We start from the raw sequence: 23,315 nt of genomic DNA on the forward strand, positions 1-23,315 counted from the left end.
AAAAAATCCCTTTTCATCGTCTACCAAACCACCCCAACCTGGCCCCACCACTCTTAACTACACGGGCCTCAGCTGGAGAAGGCGTGTCTACTTCCACTTGAAGAGAGCTGCAAAAATGCACCCGCTGGTGGGAGAAGACATGTGTTTTCCTGTCCATGCTTTTGTGGGCAGGGAAATTAAGACTGCTCCTGTCTGGCGGGAGCAGAGGAAAATACCTGCTGCCACCAGGTGAGCGCAATGCCGATACCCACTGAACACAGCAAAGATAAATTGGTAGATCTATGAACAAAGTGGTGTTACACTCGCACTCAAGGTTCCTTGTGTTTATAAAGTTGTTGCGTGCTCCAGGGTGTACTCTTCGTAGAATGCTTAATATTGACAACATACGTGTACCCCTTATTGGGGAACTTCCCCCGGTCACAGCTTATTTCCCTCCTGGGGTTGTAGGTTTCCAAAGTTAAACTTAAACAAAACTATCTTATTCAGAATTGTTCTTTATTTCATTCTTTATTATTTCTTCATTATTTCATTGTTTCACTGTTATCATTCGTTTGTTAATCACAGTTTTCCAACCATTATTTCCAGTCATTATTCCAATGCATTTCAGCTAAACTGATAGTCTTCATCAGGGATAACTGAGGTCTGAAAATTAAATCATGTATTTAGATACTGAGGACATGCAAAAATTCATAATAAGGATCAATACGGTATGTAATGATAAACAAACGATATACTAATGACCTAAATATACTAACTACCAATATAGAAAATTGTGACATGTGCTATAAACATGTATATGATAATATCTATTGTGCTTTTAACGTTTTAAGTTATGGTATTCAGATGAGTTGTTACTACTTGATGTTGTGAACAACAACAAACTATGCGGAGATACAACGAAAAGCACATTCATTGAGATATTCATAATGTGCTTATTCGACTCAAAACGAGATTCATTTAATGAGCGCCTGCTCGTGTTCGATAAGAGTTTAATTAATGTGGCTATTGTTAGGTTTAAACATCAGCTGAACGATACTAAACTCAGCCATATTAAAGCAGAGTTTCGCCACTTCGCAAAATTAAACTGAGTTACGTTTATACCACTCCGTAATATTTAACGGGGCTGCCCCCATGTAGTTCCACATGAAATACTTGATTTAAACTATTCTTATCTCAAAATAAGTTATTAAAAGCAAGCGCATAGTGGAATTTACTGGAAAAACGATCGGCGTCCGATATGTTCTGCTCTTTCTCGTGTGTGCTAACAACACTGAGATAGGACTGTAAGTGATAGGGATTGGTGGCCATCTTGTAACGTGCAACTAGTTTAAAACTGAAGTGAATGGTAAAACTAAACAAACGTGTTCATTTTAAAATCAAAAGTGAGTGTTATAAACCCATAAATTGTAAAACATTCCACAAGTATCTTATATAAGACCATTAATTAGGTCAAACAATACGTATGTATTTTTAATCTGAATAAGGGAAAACAATTGTCTGCATGCACAATAGAGTTTTCAATTATGTCCATTCAAAGTCTTTATAGGTAACAACTGTACTCCATTCGGTCATTCATTCCATTTGGTTTCAAGGTATCCAGTTTATATATCCAATCATTTTCACGCTGTAACAGGTACCTGTTGTTATCCATTCCTTCTCTTTTTGTGATCACTTCCAAGACAGTGTATCTCAATTGACTCACATTGTGTGTTGCTTCACAGAAGTGGCTTGCCACTGTGGATTTCATCATCCTGTTACGGATGTTAGATTTGTGCTTGTTTAGCCTGGTTTTAATTTTTCGCTCTGTCTTGCCTATGTATCCCTGTCCACAGGGATATTTTAGTAAGTAAATCACATTTATTGTATTACAAGTAGCTGATACTTTCAATTTGATCTTGTGACCTTTGCTTGGTTGCGTGATTGTGATTTTGTTACCCTTTATGATACTGTTGCAGTGACTGCAATTATAACACAGTATCGTCCATTGATAATCCTTTTTCTGTCCCTGTTCCTTTAGTTTCAATTATTCTCCTACATTTATAGCTCTTTGATATGCAAAGAGTGGCATTTCTTTGAAGACGTTGTTGAAGTCGCTCTCTTGTTTCGAATGCCCTGAGTAAATAAATACTTAAACATTGGCCCTTACTCAATGCAGGAACACTCAAACTAGAGCGCCCAATTTTTGCCTTCCGTAAAATCTCTAATCTCAAGGACCATTTAGTATGAGCTGCACTGCCAAGTCTCCTACAGCGTTACACACTAGATGCACATTGGAACCAGATCCTCTTGGTAGGACATGCCAAATGCGGTACTTGTAATGTATGCGAATACACATTGGAAGGCAAATCCTTCATTTTTAACAATGTAAATATTAACTGCCATTCATTCACGAATTGTAATATAAATGATGTGATTTATCTAATTTAATGCCCATGCTCTAAAATATACATTGGCCAGACAAAACAGAAAATCAAAACCAGGATTGGGCAATATCGGAGTAGGGTTTGTTGCAAGACCCCCAACGCCCCACTGGTTGAGCATTTCTTGCAAGAGGGTCATACTGAGAACAACATCAAATGGACTGTCCTGAAAGCCCTCAAACTACCCCCATGTGAAGGCGACATGGCCCTACTACTGAACAAAGAAGAACTTAGAATGATTATCTTAATGGACAGTATAAGAACTGGATTGAACAGGAATGAAGATTGGACATCTCTCTTGTAAATACTCAATAAATCCAGTAATGCTCCATATGTATATCCTTGCTGAATATTGTTTTTAATCAGGAAGTTCACCAATTACCAAGTCTGTAGTCACAATTCCAGCATTGTTCCAGCCACTGTGTCTCTGCTCTATGTGTGGTTTGATCCCATTAAGTCACTCCTTCTGCACCAATCACATCACGCCCCCTTGTATATACTCAATTGTGGCTCCTAATATAATACCATGCCTAACAAGGGCTTAACCATTATGTTCTCAAATACCATATTTTAAGTAACAAATGCAGCATTGTTTCCTTAAATTGTGGCTCCGCTACATGTGGGGTTAGCCTTATTAACTCACTTCCTTGTACTTAGACACATCACAACCTTTACACCACTTCCCCTCACCCAAGATGGCCGCCACCACTCCCCCACTATTTAAGCAAGGTGGCGCATCCCCTTTCTATTGCCATTGATGCAGCCCGGAAGCCGTGGAGATCGTACCACAGACATAGAAGTAAACCGTGCTGGTCCCTAGGCTCCTGGTCAGACCAGTTGCTTATTCTCCACATAGCCCTTATCCTCTGTTAATTTTCCCCTTAGGCAACTGACCTCCCGAAATCGCTGCATGGACACCGTTCCCGCGGCTACCCCCCGGTGCTTCAAATTCACTGCACCACCCTACTTGATTAACTCGGCCCTGGTAACCTCAACTTAGGACACCGTTCCCGCGGTTACACCTTACTCCCGGGTCCACCAGGTAAACCGTGCACCCCGACTTAGGTTAACTCTGCTTTCAACTGTTTTGCAGTCGGTCAACGTTAATTGTAACCTTCCCCACCAGAACTCCCCAGTGGATTCACCACCTGAATTAAATATTCTAAGCCTCCAAATGTATATTTGACGCCAAGGAGAGCACTTTGGATTCCATGTGCCCCGCCCTGCAATACCAATTAGCCTTAACTTTAAGGTGAGATTGGACCCATAGCCACTGTAATTCATGTGCCCTAGCCACTACCTTCTAGGATTATTAAGATCACGTGTGAGTCCTCCTCACGCCTACATGGACCTCCACAATTTTACTGATTCACCACAGCAGGCACAATAAATCACCATAGACACTCCAGCCACTACTTAGACCTTGTCAAGGTTAATTCATTAATCATCCTCTTTGGTTTTCCTGATACCTTGCACACCACTAACTGGTCATATCACGGATGGAAGGTTCCTTAATAAGCCTGGTCAGCATTCAATTGATGTAACTATGTAGCCTTATGTGTTCACTAGCAATGGTTGCTAAACAAATGTTTCTTGCCTTCTTTCTCCCTATCTTTCAACAGGCTTGTACGCTTTACATTCAGGCAATGTAATTTTCAGTCCTGATGATGATCCTTGTATTGAAGTGTAAAGGATCGAAACACCGTTGACAATTGATATAGTTACACACCAGTCTCTCCATTGTAATCCCAATTTTGTGTTGACTATATTAGGATAGCCAGGTTTACTTTTATCTCATTACCAGCGTCCTCTTTCCGAAAAATTTACCTGAAATACCCCACCTCTCTTTATTACTTTCTGTTAATGTCTTATATGTTCATGTTTTATATGTACTGGATACAGGATTGTATCCCACAGTATATTTGTGCCCGAAAATCCTTTAAATTCTTCTTATATTGATTAAATTAGTGCCCTGCTGGTCACCTCTTTGCTTATAGCACACATTGTTGTCTATAATTATAATTTTTTTTTAATACATGAAATGTTAAGGACTACTGTTGCCTTAAAGAATTGTTACCCCAGGTCCTTAACTACCTAGAGGGTACCCTTGGTGTCATAATGGCGTAAGATGATTTCAGACATGTATGGCAATGTAACTCCACAGCCTTTCCAAAATACAAGGCAGACTTTGACCTCCTAGAGACTAAACTGTTCCACTATGTCCTGATCCAGATTGGATAAAACACCCCCACATTTGCTTCGAGACCACTAGGGATATGACCACATTTAAAATTGGGGAGGGGCAGAAACTCATCTTCCACATCAACTTTAGTTAGGGAGATTCACTACAAAGTGTGGTATGGCTGGCACTACACCCCCTATCACAATGCTGTTATTGTTGTTGTTGTATGTACTTTATTCGATATAAAAGCATGTACAAGGGTGATTTAGAAATAAAACTCCATCGATTCATACAACTAATAACACTATAAAATTTGTCTAAAAAATCCCTTAAAAAACGTATACAGTATATACAAGAAAAACAGATATCATATACAAAGTGGTATATATACAGCATTTGGGCCTTTAAATCACTAACTCTTACTGTGCTTTAGCAGCTTAGTACGTATCAGCCAGGCGTTGCCCAAGAATTTTGCTACCGCACAGATCATGCTGGTGGAAGAGGTATCTGTTTTAAATGTGCGTAGTGCTACCCTATAGTCCTTAAACCCCAGATTTCTGCAAATAGGTTTAAGCCATTTCCTCCTGGCAGCCCTATAATCTGGACACGCAAAGAGGAAATGGGGGATAGTTTCTGAGGGCGCCTGGCAACCTGGGAAACTCACAGAAGTTAAATAATGGTTTCTCCAGCCCGCTACCAACTCGTTAAGAGGGAGAGATCCTAGCCTTAACTTTATATAGAGCATTCTATCTCGCGGTGATTGTATAAAATCGAGATAATGCTCAAATTTTGCATCCGGCTTGTGCTCTAAAAACTGTTCTGTGAGGGTCCCCCAATTGGGTTTTTGGGCCTCCTCCCCTTTCATCCATTCCCAGTATGCCTTCTTAACAATTTGCTTAACTGGTGGGCTCTGGCTTGCCCATGTCTCTCCAAACCCAATTTCTGTTACCAACAGCTTTAATTTAAAGATCCACTTGATCTTGTTCCCTGTGTCTAGACTGATGATCTTACTCAATGCGGCAGCATAGTTGGCCAGTTCGGGGGTCCTTCTTAGGCGCACCCAAAAAGTAGCAGTCGTAATCTTGCAATGTTTGTAATGGAATGCTTCCCAAGGTCTCTGCGGAGGGAAGTTAAAGGGGTGGAGAGAGGGAGAGAAACCAGGCCTCTGTAAAACTTATTCTCTGATCTCTCTAAATCGAAAACATTCTCGAATCCCAATAACTCTGACCCCTAGAGTGCTGAGGGCAGTGCCTTACCATCGTAGACCACGAGAGCCGGGCCTACTGGTCTACTAGATGAAAGCTGCTGCTCTTTTAGGATAGCCCCCCGCCACCCGCTTGTGATTAAGGAGAATTTTGGCCAGAAGGGTATTCCACTTCATTTGATTATTCATCCTAATGCCCAAATAGTCAAAGGACTCTACAGTTTCCAGGGAGATGCCATTCAGGTTGATACAGTTCTTAAAGCGTTTAGATGGGGAGAGTATCATCAGTTTCATTTTGCTAGTGTTAATCAATAGTCCCTGTATATCACAAAACTGACTGAACCTGTCTAACAATTTTTGTAGGCCAATGGGGGTTTTTGACACCAATAGCGTGTCGTCCGCGAATGGGAGGGTGGGAGTTTTCTCTAAGGCCAGGGTTGGGGCATCAGTTGGAACCTCTCTCAAATGGTCTACCACCCCATTTACAAAGAGGGAGAACAAAGTTGGATCCAAAGCACAACCCTGGCGGGCCCCCCTATTCACTGCCACCCTTCCCGTTAACTGTCCTTGGTTACCCCAGCTGATTCTGGCATAATTCCCCTCATGGAGACGCTTGATGAATCACTTTGTATCACAATGCATTCTCCTAATGCTGGAGGAGTTGTGGGGCATTCATATTTTATGGTTATGTACGATGGGCCACCCATTTTTGTAAGGTGTATCAATACTGATACAAGAGCTACTAGCATACCCACTTCCCTTCTCATTGGCCTAACCCACAGAACTGAATGTCATGCTGAAATGAAAGTAGCTAATGGTGTTACAGTGCTTGGGGGCAGCCAACTTATTTGACTATTGCTCAGAACTAGTAAAGGGCAAAGTGCCCTCAACCCCGCTTTCCTGGAGCTACCAAAGTCTCTGGTCCATTCTTGCAATGGAACGATTGACAAGCAACATGACTGGTATGAATTACATAATGGAGCTAAATGCAAACCTGTATACAACGTATTGAATGGAAGCTTGCTGAAGTTGATCCTCGTTGGGGAGCCCTGAGCTTATTTGACAAATTTGAACCCTCTAACTTTTTTTCTTCCTTCCCTCATGTGGAGAACGGAGGGAGTGCTGACATGCAGTGTACTAGAGAAGAATTTGCAAACCCTGTCTTCGTATTGGTAGGTTGGATGTCCTAGAACCTATCTCCAACAGAAATATGGTATGGATTCTTTCTAACCTGAGGACCAGGTGAATGAAGAAATAGTATCTAGAGCAAGGCAGGGCAAAGCAGACAAAGGGACGATAAAGTTACTAAGGGTTAATAACACTAAGGAAGCAAAATTTGTCAAGGGTCAAACATAACATTTATTACCTCCCGAACGGGTTACAATCTAAAAAATGTTAAAAACAATTAATATAAGCCACCAACGGTGGTCAATTCATACATCATTATACAGTCAAAGGTAAAACAGTCATATATAGTCAAGAGTGAACAGAGTCGACGCGGCGTTTCGGTGCTTTGTTAATCTTCACACCTTCTTCAGGACATTCACAACAATTGACTTGATATCTGCAGTGTTTGTCAGACGAATCTATCAATTCCTTTCAGCAGATTTATAAGGATTTCTTAGTGATTCTACACTCACTGGAGCTTCAATGTGAATACACCAATATTCAATGTGCACGGAGGGGCCACCGAAGATGAAAGACAAAAAATCCTGTGTTCATTTCAGGTTCATACTAATACTCTCGGCTCTTGATGATTGCCGATTCAGAATACTCTTCTTTAGGATTGAAGAGACAATATGTGGCTCTGTTTTAGGAATTCCGGCCTCCCTGCTCCTCCGTGCTTTCATATAAATCGCTGCCTTCGTGATGGTGCGAGGTCCATCACGAAGGCAGCGATTTATACGAATTCTGAATCGGCAATCATCAAGAGCCGATGTATGAATTGACCACCGTTGGTGGCTTATATTAATTGTTTTTAAAAAATTTTAGATTGTAACCCGTTCGGGAGGTAATGTTGGAGATAGGTTCTAGGACATCCAACCTACCAATACGAAGACAGGGTTTGCAAATTCTTCTCTAGTGTCAAGATCCCCTCCCTGTCAGATTTAACAGGGGTCCCTCCATCTTTTTGGACATGCAGTGTACACCTGCAGAGATATCTGTTGGTGTGGGCAATGGAGTTGGTGTTTACCGTCTAAATTTGGAGTTCACAGACAAGATGGAAGTATAACAGCTAGAGTTAAAGGGAGTGCCTGGCTCATTGTGCTTTAAAAGGTTTTCTGCATCACTCAATCAATAAACATACTGAAAATGTACAATTGTCTTGTGTCAAGCTGTCAAGCTGTGTGATTGCATATGATTCATTAAATTGACAGTTTAGCAACATTTCAGTGCTTGAAAACCCAATAAAGAGATTTGGTAAATGAACTAAGTCTGCATACATATTTTGGACAGTGAACAAAGGTCAATTAAAGGGTGCAAGCTTGGAAGAAACATTGGGCCACATTATGATGGCGGTCCGACTGAAACTAACAAGCTGTTGGTGGCAGTCAGATGGCTGAAACGCCTTCAGCTTAACCGCTGGATTACAATTCTAGCAGCCAGACCCACAGTGTCAGAGGGAAGACCGCCTCATCCTGCAGGATCAAAGTTTCTGATGATACTGCAGTGAGTTGTATCCCTGAATGCCGGCAGTGCCGAGTGAAGCACCAACCTCAGGATTACAATATACCTTTCCAACAGCCTTTTCATGGTGAGAATACCATCTTGAAAAGCTGTTGAAAAGGGATATCAGGGCCCCCATCCATTGTGGGCCACTGTAAAGTGGCACTGGGGGCACATGTGTTGTCCCCACTCACCTCCGTTCACTGTGTGCCATGCACGACCTGCTGCATGGCACACAGTCCATGGATGTGCAGGAGGTGCTCTGTACCATGGCGGCTTGTTCTGTGACCACTTGTCCTTGGTCGCAGCACAAGCTGCCATGAAACAGAGTATTTTACAACTGCCAGCATGACAGTCATATCGAAATTCCCCAGTCGGACCGCCGCGTGCTTGTCGGGTGGTCTCTTGACTGCCGAAATCGCAGATGGCCGTGCGACTGATCGCTTTAAAAATCAGCCCCATAGTTCCCACTTGTCCCTAAAAAGAAAAGATATTTGCTTTAGACAATGTTTTTTGATTCACAAACACCTTTAAAATTGAGAAATGTGAATAAACACTTATTTTGCTGATTTTTGTTCCAGCCTAATCTCGTCTGTGGATGAGAGAGGCAGTACTTGGACCATATAGAAATGCAACAACATAGGCTCACTGTACAAATGTGCTCCAAGGTTTTCAGGACACATCTTCTTTGGAATACTCACTGTAGAAATATGTTTTCAATACTAAGGAGACCTTCTGAGTGGAGCAATAACTGGGATATGGACTAACACAAATGAATAGAATAGAATAGAATAGAAATGGATTTATTTAGCGCGGTTGCTGCCCGGGGGCGTCCAAGCGCTGAAGTGAGACGGAGAGATGAGGCGGAGCACCGGGTTTAGAGCTCGGATGCTTTGGCAAATAGTAAAGTCTTCAGCTTTTTCCGGAATGAGAGCAGGTCTGGGTTGGAACGGAGTGAGAAGGGGAGGGTATTCCAAAGTTTAGCGGTGTTCAATGAGAACATCCTACCCCCAGACCTGGCTCTTTTCACTCTAGGAACCACTGCCAGGAAGGCCTCAGTGGAGCGGAGGTTCCTGTTTGGGTGGTAGGGGATGACAAGGTTGTTGTTGATTGCGGGTCCCGTCTTCCAAAAGGCCCGGTGCGCGATACACAGCGCCTTGAATGCCACTCTGTGCTTCACTGGCAACCAGTGAAGACTTTTCAATGCAGGTCTAGCTGACTGGGTTCGTGGAATCTGCAGCAGGGTGCGTGCGGCGCAGTTTTGCACCACCTGCAGCTTCCGGAGAGTCATCTCAGGAGCCCCTACATATTGGGCATTGTTTGAGTCCAGGCGGGACTGGATGAGACCTTGTACTGCCACTTTCTTGGCTTCTAGAGGCAGAAGTGGGAGGACTTTCCTCAAGGTTCTAAGAATGCCAAAGCAGGTGGCGGACAGCTTAGTGGCCTGGGTGGAAAAGGAGAGCTTCTTGTCCAGCCACACTCCTAGGCTCTTGACGCTTGAGGGTGAGGGTCTTTGAGATGGAGAATTTCTTTTGTCCTTAGTGATAGTACCTAGGAAAACCTTTGGAGGAACATAGAATGTGAGTTTGATCAACAGAAGGGGATAATGGGCTATAATTCTGGGTAGCTGAGCTAAAGGGACTTTAGAGTCTAAATGAGGAACTGAGGGCCCGATGTAGGTAATCCCAGATTACCGATTCTTAAATACCGAATCATACCGATTCGGTATTTAAGAACTGGCAATCAGGAAGTAGGTCATTTTACCGATTTAATTACTGAATCGGTATGATAGAAAGGTGGAAGGGAGTCACTTTGACACCCTATTGCACCCCTCAATTGTACATGGGTGCACATGTTGCAGACATACATACTTAGGGCATGTATGTCTGCAACATGGCACTGTTTTAAAAGCAAAAAAAATGCTTTTTAAAGGGTTTTCATTATTTACCACCAACTTCTATTTGGTGGTAAACAACGAATTTTTAAACCCCTGTAGCACTGATTACATTGCTACCTACATGTCAAAACACAAATTCAGTAATTTTACCGATTCAGTATTTTACAGAATCGGTAAAATTACTGATTCGTTAAAATTACCGAATCTGTATTTTAACATACCCCTACATCGCAAACTCCAAATACCGGTCGGTAACTGCCAAAATCGGCCGTTACCAACCGGTATTTGTCTTCTTACATCTGGCCCTGAGTCACTTCCTGAATGTGTATTTTAGTTTGCTTCTTTTAGGGATCTTCAGTAATGACAGACTCAAACATTTTTTGACCTGCCTTAACTTTCTCTGCCCAGTATATCATGCTCTTAAATAACCTGTCCCTATCCATTAAAACCAACATTGTGCCAGCTTTCACACGAAGGTATTCCATTTTTTATTTCATTTGGACAGGACAGTCATCAGTAAAATAATATCTGAGATGCAGGAACGCAAGTGTTCATAAAGTAGACTGACCCCAGACAATATCTGTAGCTCGAATGAGCCCTTTTACTCAAATCCTTACACTCTCATGATGATAACCTTTAAATGAATAGCACATTGACAGTAGTCTTACAGAAACTATTCTCAAAGACCATACCTTGCTCTAAGGTCTATTTTTGAACATAGGATTAATCTCTAAACAGCTTGCCTTATACATAAGCTCATTAAAGACCATTTGTCACACGTGTTAATTCTGCACAGTCTTCTTTACCTCACTGTCAAGCAGAAAGTCCAGTTTCAGAGTTATCTGTCTGGTGCATTATGTCTGTATGTATGTATGTACTGTTACTTATATAGCACAAACGTATCTAAGAAGCAACAGCATTCTGCAATTTAAGTGTGGTGTTGTTAGACAATCTGCAAGATCATGGAGCTCAAATTTGGTATCCAAGAATTCCAACAGCGCTGACTCTGAGCACTTAAGTGGACGTTTGGAAGGCCTGAATGAGTGGAGAGAAATTGAGAAGGGTACATGGAGGGAAATCTGGAATTAGAAGAGATTTCCATGAGAATGCAGCATAGACACCAATACTGATCATTATTTTCATACAGATATAACACATTTTTACCAAGGTTTTATAGACCTTTTAATGCAAAAATTTAAACCATCTCATGGTTGTAATGTTCCCTTAGGAGTTCAGTGTTAACATGAACATATCAGCACAATAAAGTCTTAAACACAACACTTTCTTGTGTTCAATGATCCAATACTATGCTCACTGTCTCTCACTCAGAGTGCTTTTCCTAAGTAAGAGTCTAGCAGCTAGACATCCATTATCTAAGGACATAATGTGTCTTGCCACTCACGCCGCTCTTGATGTTTGGGGGCAGAGTACGAGATAGACTTTCTCTTGATTCCTGCTCTTAAACGTGCTGATAGCCAAGATAGCCAAGGTAGTTTTTGGCTTCGCCTTCATGACAAAAATAAAGATGAAGTGTTGTAAAAGGAGTTGAGCATGGGATGAGAAAGTAGACAGTATTACGTAGGAAAGCAGCTGATTACTATTTAGTGCTCGGGAGAAGACTGGCACTTCACAACCAACTCCTCAGAGCATTCCCGGACCTGAGAAGATCACATCTCAAGAAGAAGAAGACCCGGCTTGAAGACAAAAGACAATATTCTTGGTCCTTGGAAAACTTAATCTGAAGAATCAGGCACTATTGAAAAAAGATGACTGTACCAATTGACGTAATTCTTCATATCTTAATTTTCTTTTTTAATGTGAGCATCCTCAACCATATTGAAAAGTTTTGTCAGTGCTCTAATTACATCCAGCAATCTATCTTGACACATGCGTAACCCTTTGTCTAGGTGCATACGCGGGTCATTACCTCCTTTCCCAATAAATGCCAAAATCTTCAAATGTAGCTCAGAAGTCGCCATGACCTTAATCCTCTAAAGAAGGCCATGGGCACTCAGATATCAGCCTGACCCTGACCTCATTAGGAGTGTGCTTCCTGAGCCAAGAACGCAAGTAATCTGCAAAGTGCTTCACAGGAGTCAATTCCGGAAAAAGAGGGTGTCTAATCAACAAGCATTTGCAATGCAATAGGTCTCGCATTTATGCGAGACCTATTGCATTGTAAATGGTAAGTATCAAGGACAACGGGAGGGCTGAAGGGTGGAGAAGGCAAGGACAACAGGAGGAAGGGTGGGAGGAAGAAGGCATGACAACGGAAGGGAAAGTGAGTAAAGAAGGCACCAAAGCATGTCGTGTAACAACTGAGCATTGAAGGTCCAAGGATTCCAGGACTATATCTGTTTTCACAGCAAGTTTTGTGTAGGCGGTGGAAGTATGCTCAAAAACTCTGGACCTTTTAGAGTTTTGAAAATTAAAAGTTTTTGGATAGAGAGAGTATGTTTTCCAGATTGAGATGCTATATAAGGTTGAATCCAGTTATCATTGGTGTAAGTTTTCACTTAAGGAAGAAAGAGGATTGATCCAATTTTTAGAAAGAATAGAATTTTATTGATGCAAAATTGAACATAGACAGCCGACACGTGTTTCGCCCTCTGTGGCGTATTGCGCCAGGGCTTTCTCAAGGCTGTAAAGATAAGAACGGTGTGTTTAGGTGAGCGTAATGATAATTACAAAAGTTAGTGGAGGGTAAACCCAAAAAATAGAAAGAATGAGTGAGCAGTGAAAACTAACCGAAGTGGGAGTGTTCTCTTTTTTATACTGAAAAGCTCAAGGACAAAGTGCAAGTTTTGAAGCTTGGAAAGTGAGGTATAGGAAAGCAGTAATTTTAACATATTGCACATTGATCAAGTAAAGGTGACGTGTTTGATCATTTTTTGGGGAATTCAAGTAAAAGTTACAAGAAAGAAAAAAATGGAAAATAGGACAATAGTGAAGACGAGGTACCCAACACCAATAGTTTATAAAATGTGTAATATATATTCTTCAAGAAAATGAAATTGTACCTAAATTCAATTTCTTTGCGTCATTTTGTTAGATTCTCTAGTATGCATCATCATTTGTAACTGTCACAATAAATTCCTTAGATATTACAATCTGTGAAAAAATATATATGTATAACATTTTACAATTCACTATTCTGTTAGAGGAAATTTTGTAACATTTCAAATTTAAGAACATCATAAATATTAGTATTACGGCATTACTAAATATGTCAGTTAGGACAGGACTTTCAAAAGGTTCATTATTCGACAAAAGTAAGCATACAATTTTATAGCATTCCTTTCATATTAATTTGGTGAAATGCCATTTATCTCACTAATCTTGCTCTCAGTAGTGGTGATGATATCCGTCAAGTAGCGTTACTTATATGAGCTAATAGAGATTTACACGCTTCTTTTAGAGGGAAAATATGCACTGTGTTCCATTTTTTTGTGTTTTTCTCAAAGCTTGAATTAGTATGCTATTTTTTTTTTTTTTTTTTAAAACCTTTATTTATAAAATGCACAATACACAGCGTCTGCCTACAACCCCGCAGGGCCGGCCGCTATGACATACAAGAGAAGGATAAAAAGGAAATTATTAGGACAGAACGCTGTTAAAGCCATCTCTAAGCAAAGAGTATCGTGCGGAGCCGCGAACGATAGTATGAGGATAGAAAAAGGTTTAATTTTATGATTTTGTCGAGTACAAATTATAACACTACAAAGAGAGTAGAGGCTAATAAATGACCAGGATAGCTATCATCATTCAAAGAACACTGAACCCCGACCCCAAAGAAAGCGAGGAAACGTAGAGGAAAAGAAGAAGAAGAGAAAAAGAGAAAGAGGGCCATAGAAACAAAGAGAGAACATAAAACACATCCCATCCCCCCACCCTGCATACCAGCGGAAGGCCACGGCCCACCCCCCCCCAATAGGCATGCCTGTCGCCCCAAGAGAACCCCCAAGTGGGAAAGAGAATAGAGAGAGTGAGAGAGGACATCCCACTCCCCAACTCCCAGAAGAGGAGGGAGGAGCCAAATTCAACATATTCCCGGTCCCCACCGGCCCCGTAAGCATCCCCCCCCCCCCGAAAGTATCATATGCAAAACAGTGGTAGCAAGCGGAACTGCAGGCGGGGAAATCAAATCCAAATCTGAGAATAAATCAGACAATAGGCAGTCTCATGCTCAAACAGTGATAATCTCAGCTCAACCAGCCCATAAACCGATAACAAGGAAGAGCAATTTAGCCCTGGCCCGATCCCGGGTACGTCCCCGAATGGAGTTCCTGGAGACAGCTCGCCCCCTCTGAAAACAAGAAACAACATGGCAGCATAGACTAGAAAGTCGGAGGAGGGCCCAACATTATCCTTCCCGGACATACCCGCCGTGCAGTCTCTCCCCACTCCGTGAGATAGTAAAACAATAGCAGTCTTAATTACGATAGAAACGGGGTGGGACATTGCGGTGTGCACAATCCAAAGCATAGTCGAAGATGTTCCAATCCGAGTCCCCATTAGCTCATCAGTCCCGATCTACAAACAGAGTTCTTCAGCCCCGGCCAGAGCGCAACAGTCCCCCTGAGCACATCAACCGAGTAAAGCCTAATCCGTACAGAGCCGGGATATAAAATGGCCACAGTCGATGAAGAAACAGGAGACGGGGACAAAATGGAGGTCCCCAGGCGGCAGCCGCAGCACAGGCAGACAGGAGAAGCACCCCCATATACACAGACAGACATACCTTCCATCGCTGGGAAAAAGGCACTTGAGAAGCAGCAAGCTCAGGGGGATACAGTTGCCGGGTGAATGGAAGTTGGGGAAACAGTAACTTCTCCACAAGCAAGGTCTCAGACTCCAGTGTTATGTGCAACAATGTGTCCCCGGTACCAATGCCGGACTGCCAGTCACGGGAGTCGCGGTGTAGGCTGGCATTCCGCACCTCCATGTCAGTACTCGGTCCCACGACTTCCCCCTCCGTGCTCGTTAAAGCCGAGGCAGTACATCGCTGAGAGGCGGCCGGTCGGACCCACTCTGTCCGCCATGTCGTGTTGTCTCCCATCATGTTAGCTAGTGCTCGCAATTCCGCCCTGAGCTCAATTAGTGCCATGAGGACATCACGGCAGGTCGGCTCCGTCTGCAAGCTATGCTGCTCCGCAACGCGAGTCCATGCACGCTGCACAACGTCCCATTTAATGTCTGGCAGGGGGTCGCTGGCGCGATGCGAGAGGATAGTCTCCGCGGCAGGGAGGGCAGCCGCCATTTTCGGTGCCTGGTGGGGCGCAGTATTGGAGGAGGACAAAGACAGTCTCGGTGAGTTCGGGATCGGGCGAAGGTGCCTCTCGATTCCGGAGCGTTGCGAGAGGAGAATCACTGCCGCCGCGGTGCAAGTCTGGGCAGTCCTGGGGCGATCCACTTACTTCGGACGGCGCAGGTCAGCCCCAGCCAGGGAGACGATAACAACAAAGGAGAGCTGCACCCTCTCACACCGATCACGCGGGCTGTGGTGCAGGTGATGCAGAGCGGATCCGTCCGACTCATCCAACGGCGTTGCTTCCAAACAGTGGATCCCAGCTTCCAGGACTCAGCGAACGCCTGCCGGTCTGAAGGTCCACGGCGGCAAGGAGCAGCACTGGTCTCAGCGCCCGGGCATGGGGACCCCGCCCGATGCGACGATAACTTCGGGAATCCAGCAGGTAGGGACCTCGGCGGAGCACCGGGAATGTCAGTACAGTAGTAGCTATGGTCCGCTGCGGTACAAGGCCGGATTAGAGATCAGGATATAAGTGCAAAATATACCGGCTTGCGGAGCCGAGAATCGAGCGTCCGTTCAGGTCGCCATCTTGGCTCCTCCTAGTATGCTATTTTTGATTACTTCTAGCAGACCGGGATTTGGGGTTGGGTGTATTCATAGCACATATAGTAGTCATTTACGTATTATCCATGCATTTTCTAGGGGTAGGTGGGAAGCATTTTTCATGTATTAGGTGTTACTAATATGAGAAGGCATTTAAATAAAAAGATACTCATGTAGCATAGCGAGAGCGAGCATGAAAAACGGGGACAACACAGAGAGGCAAGTGAGCTCAAACTACTAAAACAACTGCAGCTCTCATTAGATAATACATCTGAGTAAAGAGCATAAATACGAGAAAACGAGTTCAAAAGCCTAGCAATAGGAGTCTAAGCTGATTGAAAGAAATTGACCCGTTTAGGCTCCTGTATTTAATGCAACCAAGATGCCATATTTTCGATAAGGAGTGTTACGTGCACGGTTACTGATGAAAGTTTGTTCAGAGCAATACTATGTTCGTGTGGCCAGACCCAGACTCGATTAGTTAGGAATGTCTCATTACCAGGGTCGAAAATGGAAGCATTACAGATACGGCTAACTTTTAAACTATCCTTATTCGTTTTTGCTTTCTCTGACCAAGGCGTTATATTCGCGTAGACCGGGTCAGGTTGAAAGTTGTTCTGCAAACGTCTTATTTTTAACAGAACAATGAGACACATAAAGTAATGGCTACTCTGTAAGCGTGTTGTTTAGCAAAAACGAGAACACCATAAGGCAGGACTGAGTTATAAGCAAGCTTGATTACAGGCACGAGTAAAAGCTAGATTCTATGGGCACTTACTTGGAGTTAAATCTCCCGGAAAGACAGAGCGTTCCTGCAAAGCCGCCGACCGCGGCGGAAAAGTCCCGTAGTAATGACTCATACTCCAGTGCATGTTTATTTAGGTCAAGTGACCCAGAAGTTTATCCGTGAGAGTACAAGCACGGTTATTTTACAGGCTTTCCAAGTTTAAATGTATTCATTTCCAGGACGATGTAATTATCATTGAACTTTAATGTGTTACATATAAAGTTTGTTCCCTTTAAAAAAAGGAAATCCATTTCGTTTTGTTAAAAAACGGCTCATGTTGCAAGTATAGTCGACATAAAAGGCAGACAACCAGTAGTTCAATTGCAATGTTACTTGTCTGGCGGCCATTTTGGAAAGGTTTTATATTGCGATTTCAAATTTTTCTTGATGTCTCCGGGACTATGATGAAAAAAGCGTTACTATTTATAAGGAAAGAGGTAATAATGAGGGTTGTTAATCTGGTTATGATCAAACAGATGATTGGAAATTAAATCAGGAGCTGACAAGTCCCATTTTTCTTTTGACATAATTTGGGAAATTCATAGATCTTATGTTTATAGTTATTAGTGTCTATCTAAATTTTTATTTATATTAAGGAATTATAAAGCAATGTAATTTTTAGGCCAGCTGACAAACACTTTATTTAGGGGATAATGAATCTTTGATGAAAAATGTACATTCCAACGATTGGTTACTATCTATGAACACTCAAATGGCTTTGATTGTTCCAAGTATGGTTGTTTTGATTAGGTATGTAGGATCATAGTTATTAACCATTCGTGAGATTTATTGAAGGGATCTAGATGAAAGTATGTTTGTTCAGATAACACTGTTTTGTCTGACTAGAGATACTAAAGGTAATAGTACAGTTATCCAGGAAAGTCTCTGGTCTTAGAGCCAGTGGTGCCACTCATGTTCTTGATTCAGTCCTTTCTCCACTGTATCCATTCAGATGATAAGGGAACTTTCTTCTCTTCGTAGGTGCAGTTCTTGATTTCCACCCCGTTTATGTGATTTCAGTTTTTTTAGGCCTACAAATGAGAAACTCAAATGATGAGCATGGTTTTTTAAAAAGTGATCGACCAAAGGTTGTCGGTGCCTGTTTTATGGATATTCCGATAGTGTTCTTGAATGCATACTTTCAAGGGTCTAGTTGTGCTTCCAATATAGTTTTGTCCACACGGGCAGTAGAACGTCTTTAAAGAAAATAGTGCTCATGGTCTAAATAACACATACTGTGTAACAACAGAAGTAAAGGGGTCAGTAGCCATAAGAGGTGACAAATGAAGAGGAGGCGGTACTAAGGAGGGACAAACAAGTCTATTAACGAATCAGAAGCCAGCATTTAAGATGGACAATGATACAAGCCAATGGCAAATATTGGAGAAGAGTGGGCAGGGCTTGTATTCCCTATTCCTCTACAATAAGTATTGCACAGCTGCACATGCACACTGGCTCTAGGCTCGATCTAAAAAGGGATCAAACATATAACTCCCTAGAGGATCCCGTTCGATAACCTTCACACTTTCCCTAGACTCCTTGGTCCAAGTAACTTCCTCACATCCTGACTAAATAGAACCAAATTCAGATGAGCAACTTAACTCAACTTCAGTACTTCCCGAACTACAGAGTGCTTACGACTAGGGGTGGGCGGCCAGCTACGCTCCGTGCACGGAGTGTGCGTAGTGCCGCCTACTCCGCATTTTGCGGAGCGGGCGTAGCCAGGCGGCACTACGCACGCTCCGCAGACGGAGCGTAGCTGGCCGCCACCCGCCTCCCTCCCTCCCGCCCTCCCTAAATACTTTCAATTACAGGAATAAAATAATTTAAAACGCACTTACCTTGCCCGCCGCTGCCCGCCGCGTCCCCGGGGCTCGCTATCTTCCGTCTTCCGTCTTCTTCACTAATGCGCATGCGCGGGCGGCCGAGCATGCGCATTTTCTCGCGAGAAATGCACATGCGCGGCCGCCCGCGCATGCGCATTAGTAAAGAAGACGGAAGACGGAAGATAGCGAGCCCCGGGGACGCGGCGGGCAGCGGCGGGCAAGGTAAGTGCGTTTTAAATTATTTTATTCCTTTAATTGAAAGTATTTAGGGAGGGCGGGAGGGAGGCGGGTGGCGGGGCTGGCGGCCAGTGGTGTTTGCGGAGTGGGGCGTAGTTTCTCACCCACTTCGCGTAGCTCCGCGAAGCCCCACTCCGCCAACTCCGCCCAGGGTTACTTACGACCCCTCTTTAAACATTTTGTATCTTTCTCTGGGCCTTTGAACTGCCCACCATGTGTGTCCTCGACACCTCCATGTCTTGTGCATAAACAGCCACCATGATCTGCCACAGCAGAATTCCTCTTTTTGGCTGTGAAAACTCTACAAAAAGGTCTTTTTTTTCTAAGCCACCCTACTCCTCTTCTCCATATGGGAAGTTTCACCTGCCAACCAGAATTTCTCCACTTTTGAACCAACCGTATTACTATAAATCATAGTTTCTAATGTTGTTTTCATTCCCATGCCAATTTCAGAAGTCATCTTTTCCAAAGCTACCTTCAACCTCTCCTCCTACAGAGCCTCATCGCCCATCTGAGTCCTCTGTTCACTCATCTTCTAAGTAATACCCGAAAACCTTCTAAAGAAACAACTAAAAACATCTCACAATATGTACTAAGAAATTTCTAAAAAATGTGCCCAACCAAAGCAAAGACTTAATTCAAAATATTAAACCACTAAGGGCACACCACAACAACTGCTGACAGTGCCTCTGCTATATCTGTCAACAGAAACTGACTAAAGTCAGCCGAACTTCACTGTAACCCATAATAATAAATGGTAACATTCCCAACCTCCTAAGACAGCTGCCTAATGGCAATACCACTCCTGAGTCCTTTCAATATTTCAATGATGTCTGAATAAGATCAGCTCCTCAGACACCGATGCTCGTATGAGCATTTTATTTTACCTGAGTTTACTTTAAAAATTAAGCCATATCCTTAAAAGCGGCCTCATTCCAAAACATAGGTTACGCTTAAGTGCTGCCTGTGTTACAACTTGCCCGCTTACTGGCACTAATAAAAAGCTTCCTATGAGGCTGGCTCCATGCATGCATGCAGAAGTTGATGGGCTGCCCGATGCCTGCACTGGCTCCTAATGCGGCCAGCTCGACTGCCTGGCATGCGCAGCATATGAGCTGCTTGAGCCCCCAACTGTTGCACCAAATGGACACCAGACTTTTCCCTCAGAAAAATGAAGACCCCAGATAAAAATTCTTAAATAGTCAAATGCGCTATTCCAAACTTACCCACAGTCCACTGCCGACTGATTTAAAATGGGAAAAACACATTGACCATAAAAGTTAGCTAGAAACCTCAATAATCAACCATACCTGAACTCTAAGGGCCTAATTATGAGTTTGGTCAACTGCTCAAGTTGTGGTGGAGGTGAGGTGGCCGTTAGGGACCGCTGCACGAAGTAGTCTGACTACCATATTACAACTATGGTGGTCGGATAGCAATAGGATTGCCACACCCATCAGGCATCTGTGATCAATGCCGCAGTTGTCTGAGGACCGCAATATGCTGGTAGTTCCACAGCATCCCCACCAAGCAGATTACGAGTTTCCTCACCACCTTGAAGCCCGCCATTAAACATGTGGCAGTGAGGAAACTGTTCCCTGATAGCCTGAGGATGCATGCAGGGAGCACATGTCTGCATGCACCCTCTTTCCTGCAAGGCAGGAATCCTGGTTTAATGTCCAGGTAGTCATACAACATTGAATTAGGAGAATTTGTGGATACTGTGGTAGTATTCTACATCAATGATATCATGATCTTTTCACAGAGTATTGAAAAATACATGCAACAGTTGAGGGCTATATTTGAAACAATACAAGAACATCAATGCTTTTTCATGCGGAAGAGGTAGAGTTTCTGGGCTTTATTCTCTATTTAAATGTAGTTTCTAGGGATCCAGCTAAAGTCAAGGTAATCCGAAATTCTCCCTCATGCAGTTCTGTGAAAGAAGTGCAAAGTTTCAAAGGGTTTGCAAATTTCAATCGCTGTGTCATAAAAGAAAGTCTCCGAAAAATGTTTTCCCATAACTTGCCTCTTGAAGAATTAAGCAAAATTTACCTGGACATCATAGGCAGAAACTGCTTTTAATTTTCTAAAAAAGCATTCACCATAGGTCCAATTCTTTTCTATCCCAATCTAGAAGAACCCCTGTGTTAGACCTGACAACCTTGGCATGTTTTCCCCCTAAATTTTTGTCTTCAGATCTCCTGCTTGCTGACTATTTTTTTGCTGGCCATGGGATTCTGTGCATTTTACACCTGCTAGTGATAAGCAGTGCTGAAGAGCTTGTGCTCTTTTTATAAAAACATGTAAAATTGTCTTAAAATTCTACTGCCATATTTAATTTATTTTACGTCCACAGTAAAGGGGCACACAATGTAAATTAAATGCTACTAGTGAGCCTGCAGCACTGGTTGTGCCATACACTAAAGTAGCACTCTATACATGCTTCAGGCCTGACATTGCTGAGCCTGTGTGTACAGTTGAAACTGCCATTTCAACCTAGTAAAGTAAACCCTTTTGCCAGGTCCAAACCTTCCTTTTTAATACATATAAGTCAATCCTTGTGGCAGGCCCTTGACAGCCCGGACAACAGGGTGCAATGTATTTCAAAAGTAGGGCATATGTACTTTTCAGTGTCCTGGTAATGAAAAACTCATACATTCTTTTTTAATTACTGAAAGAGATACATTTTCAAAAGGGAAGAGAGAAGCAGTTCATGTTTGGTGTCTCTGGAATCCTAATTTAAACCCTTAACTTATGGTGAAGTCAGATTCAAAATTACAATTCTGAAAATATCACTTTCATAGAGTTGGCCTTTTCTTGTCTTTGGTGCCTGCAGCCTGTCTGTGGGTCACATGACTGGGCGTGGGGACAGTTGGGCTTTGTGTATTCCTAAACAGCCGTACAGAATGTGTGACTGGATGGACCATCACTGGCAGGATGGGCAGGAAGAGGTGGGCACAGCCCCACTTACACTAGAAGAGGCTGTGTCCTGTCTCCACACAAAGGGCTGCATACCCCGTGTAGATAGTCTGGAGCCAGGGAAGGCAGGACATCTGTGCACTTCAAAGGCACAACTGTGTATAAAAGAAGTACCTCCGACACCAACTCTTCCATATACTTCAGTATCTGTGGATACTCTGCTGGGAATAAGGAATTATGTGCTAGTACAAGGATTATCAATCTGCTGAACTGCTGCTCTAAAAGATTGTGCTAATTGAACTTTGCTGGGGTGTGTTTCTGTGACCCCAGACTGCTGACTTTAGTGAAAGCAGATCTTTGTGTGCTTTACCCACCTCTCGCGGCCCCCGCTCCGCGGGTGCCGATCACTCCTGGTGTTTGTCTGCCGGGGGAGTGCTGCCTCTGACAGCGTTGAGAATTGCTGCATCACGGAATTTGGTGCCGAACACCCAATCCACAGGTTAGGTACGGGACTAAGAGGACCAGCTTGCTGAGCGGCGTTGATCGGCCGCAGCTGGTCCTCTTCCCGCCCTCCCTCCAGAATAAAATCACTGCGGAAACCCCACCTGGTGGATTGTGCTGATTGAACTTTGCTGGGGTGTGTTTCTGTGACCCCGGACTGCTGACTTTAGTGGGAGCAGATCTTTGTGTGCTTTACCCACCTCTCGCGGCCCCGCTCCGCGGGCGCCGCTCGCTCCTGGTGTTTGTCTGCCGGGGGAGTGCTGCCTCTGACAGCGTGGAGAATTGCTGCATCACGGAATTTGGTGCCGAACACCCATCGACAGGTTAGGTACGAGACTGCGAGGACCAGCTTGCTGAGCGGTGTTGATCGGCCACAGCTGGTCCTCTTCCCGCCCTCCCTCACCTATTTTACTGGAAACTAACCCGCGTACGGGGGACACACGCGGGCGTGCGCCGGGCTAAGCCCGGGCAAAGGGCGGGCCGTCTAAGGCCGTCCAAGGACGATCAAGGCCGGGCTGGGCACCCCCTTTTTATAGACTTTACTTGTTTGGTAACTGCAGTAAATTAAGATTTGATGTATTCCCAAGGCCCACAGGTACGAGTGTGATTGTTATTTAAAACTGTGGGCTGGTCCTGGTTATCAGTAGTATGTCTCTACGTTCTGGGAAAAATCGTCATGTTGCAATCCCCACCTACAGTGGGGAGGTTACTGGCACTCTGGATAACTTCTTTAAGAGAGCCTCCACCATACTGGAAAAAGAGATTGCCTATGTTGAAAAATGTCTCTCCTTGGACTTAATAACGGGGAAACGCTCGTC

This window comes from Lissotriton vulgaris, chromosome 3_1, assembly GCF_964263255.1.
Source record: "Lissotriton vulgaris chromosome 3_1, aLisVul1.2, whole genome shotgun sequence".
Classification (NCBI taxonomy): domain Eukaryota; kingdom Metazoa; phylum Chordata; class Amphibia; order Caudata; family Salamandridae; genus Lissotriton; species Lissotriton vulgaris.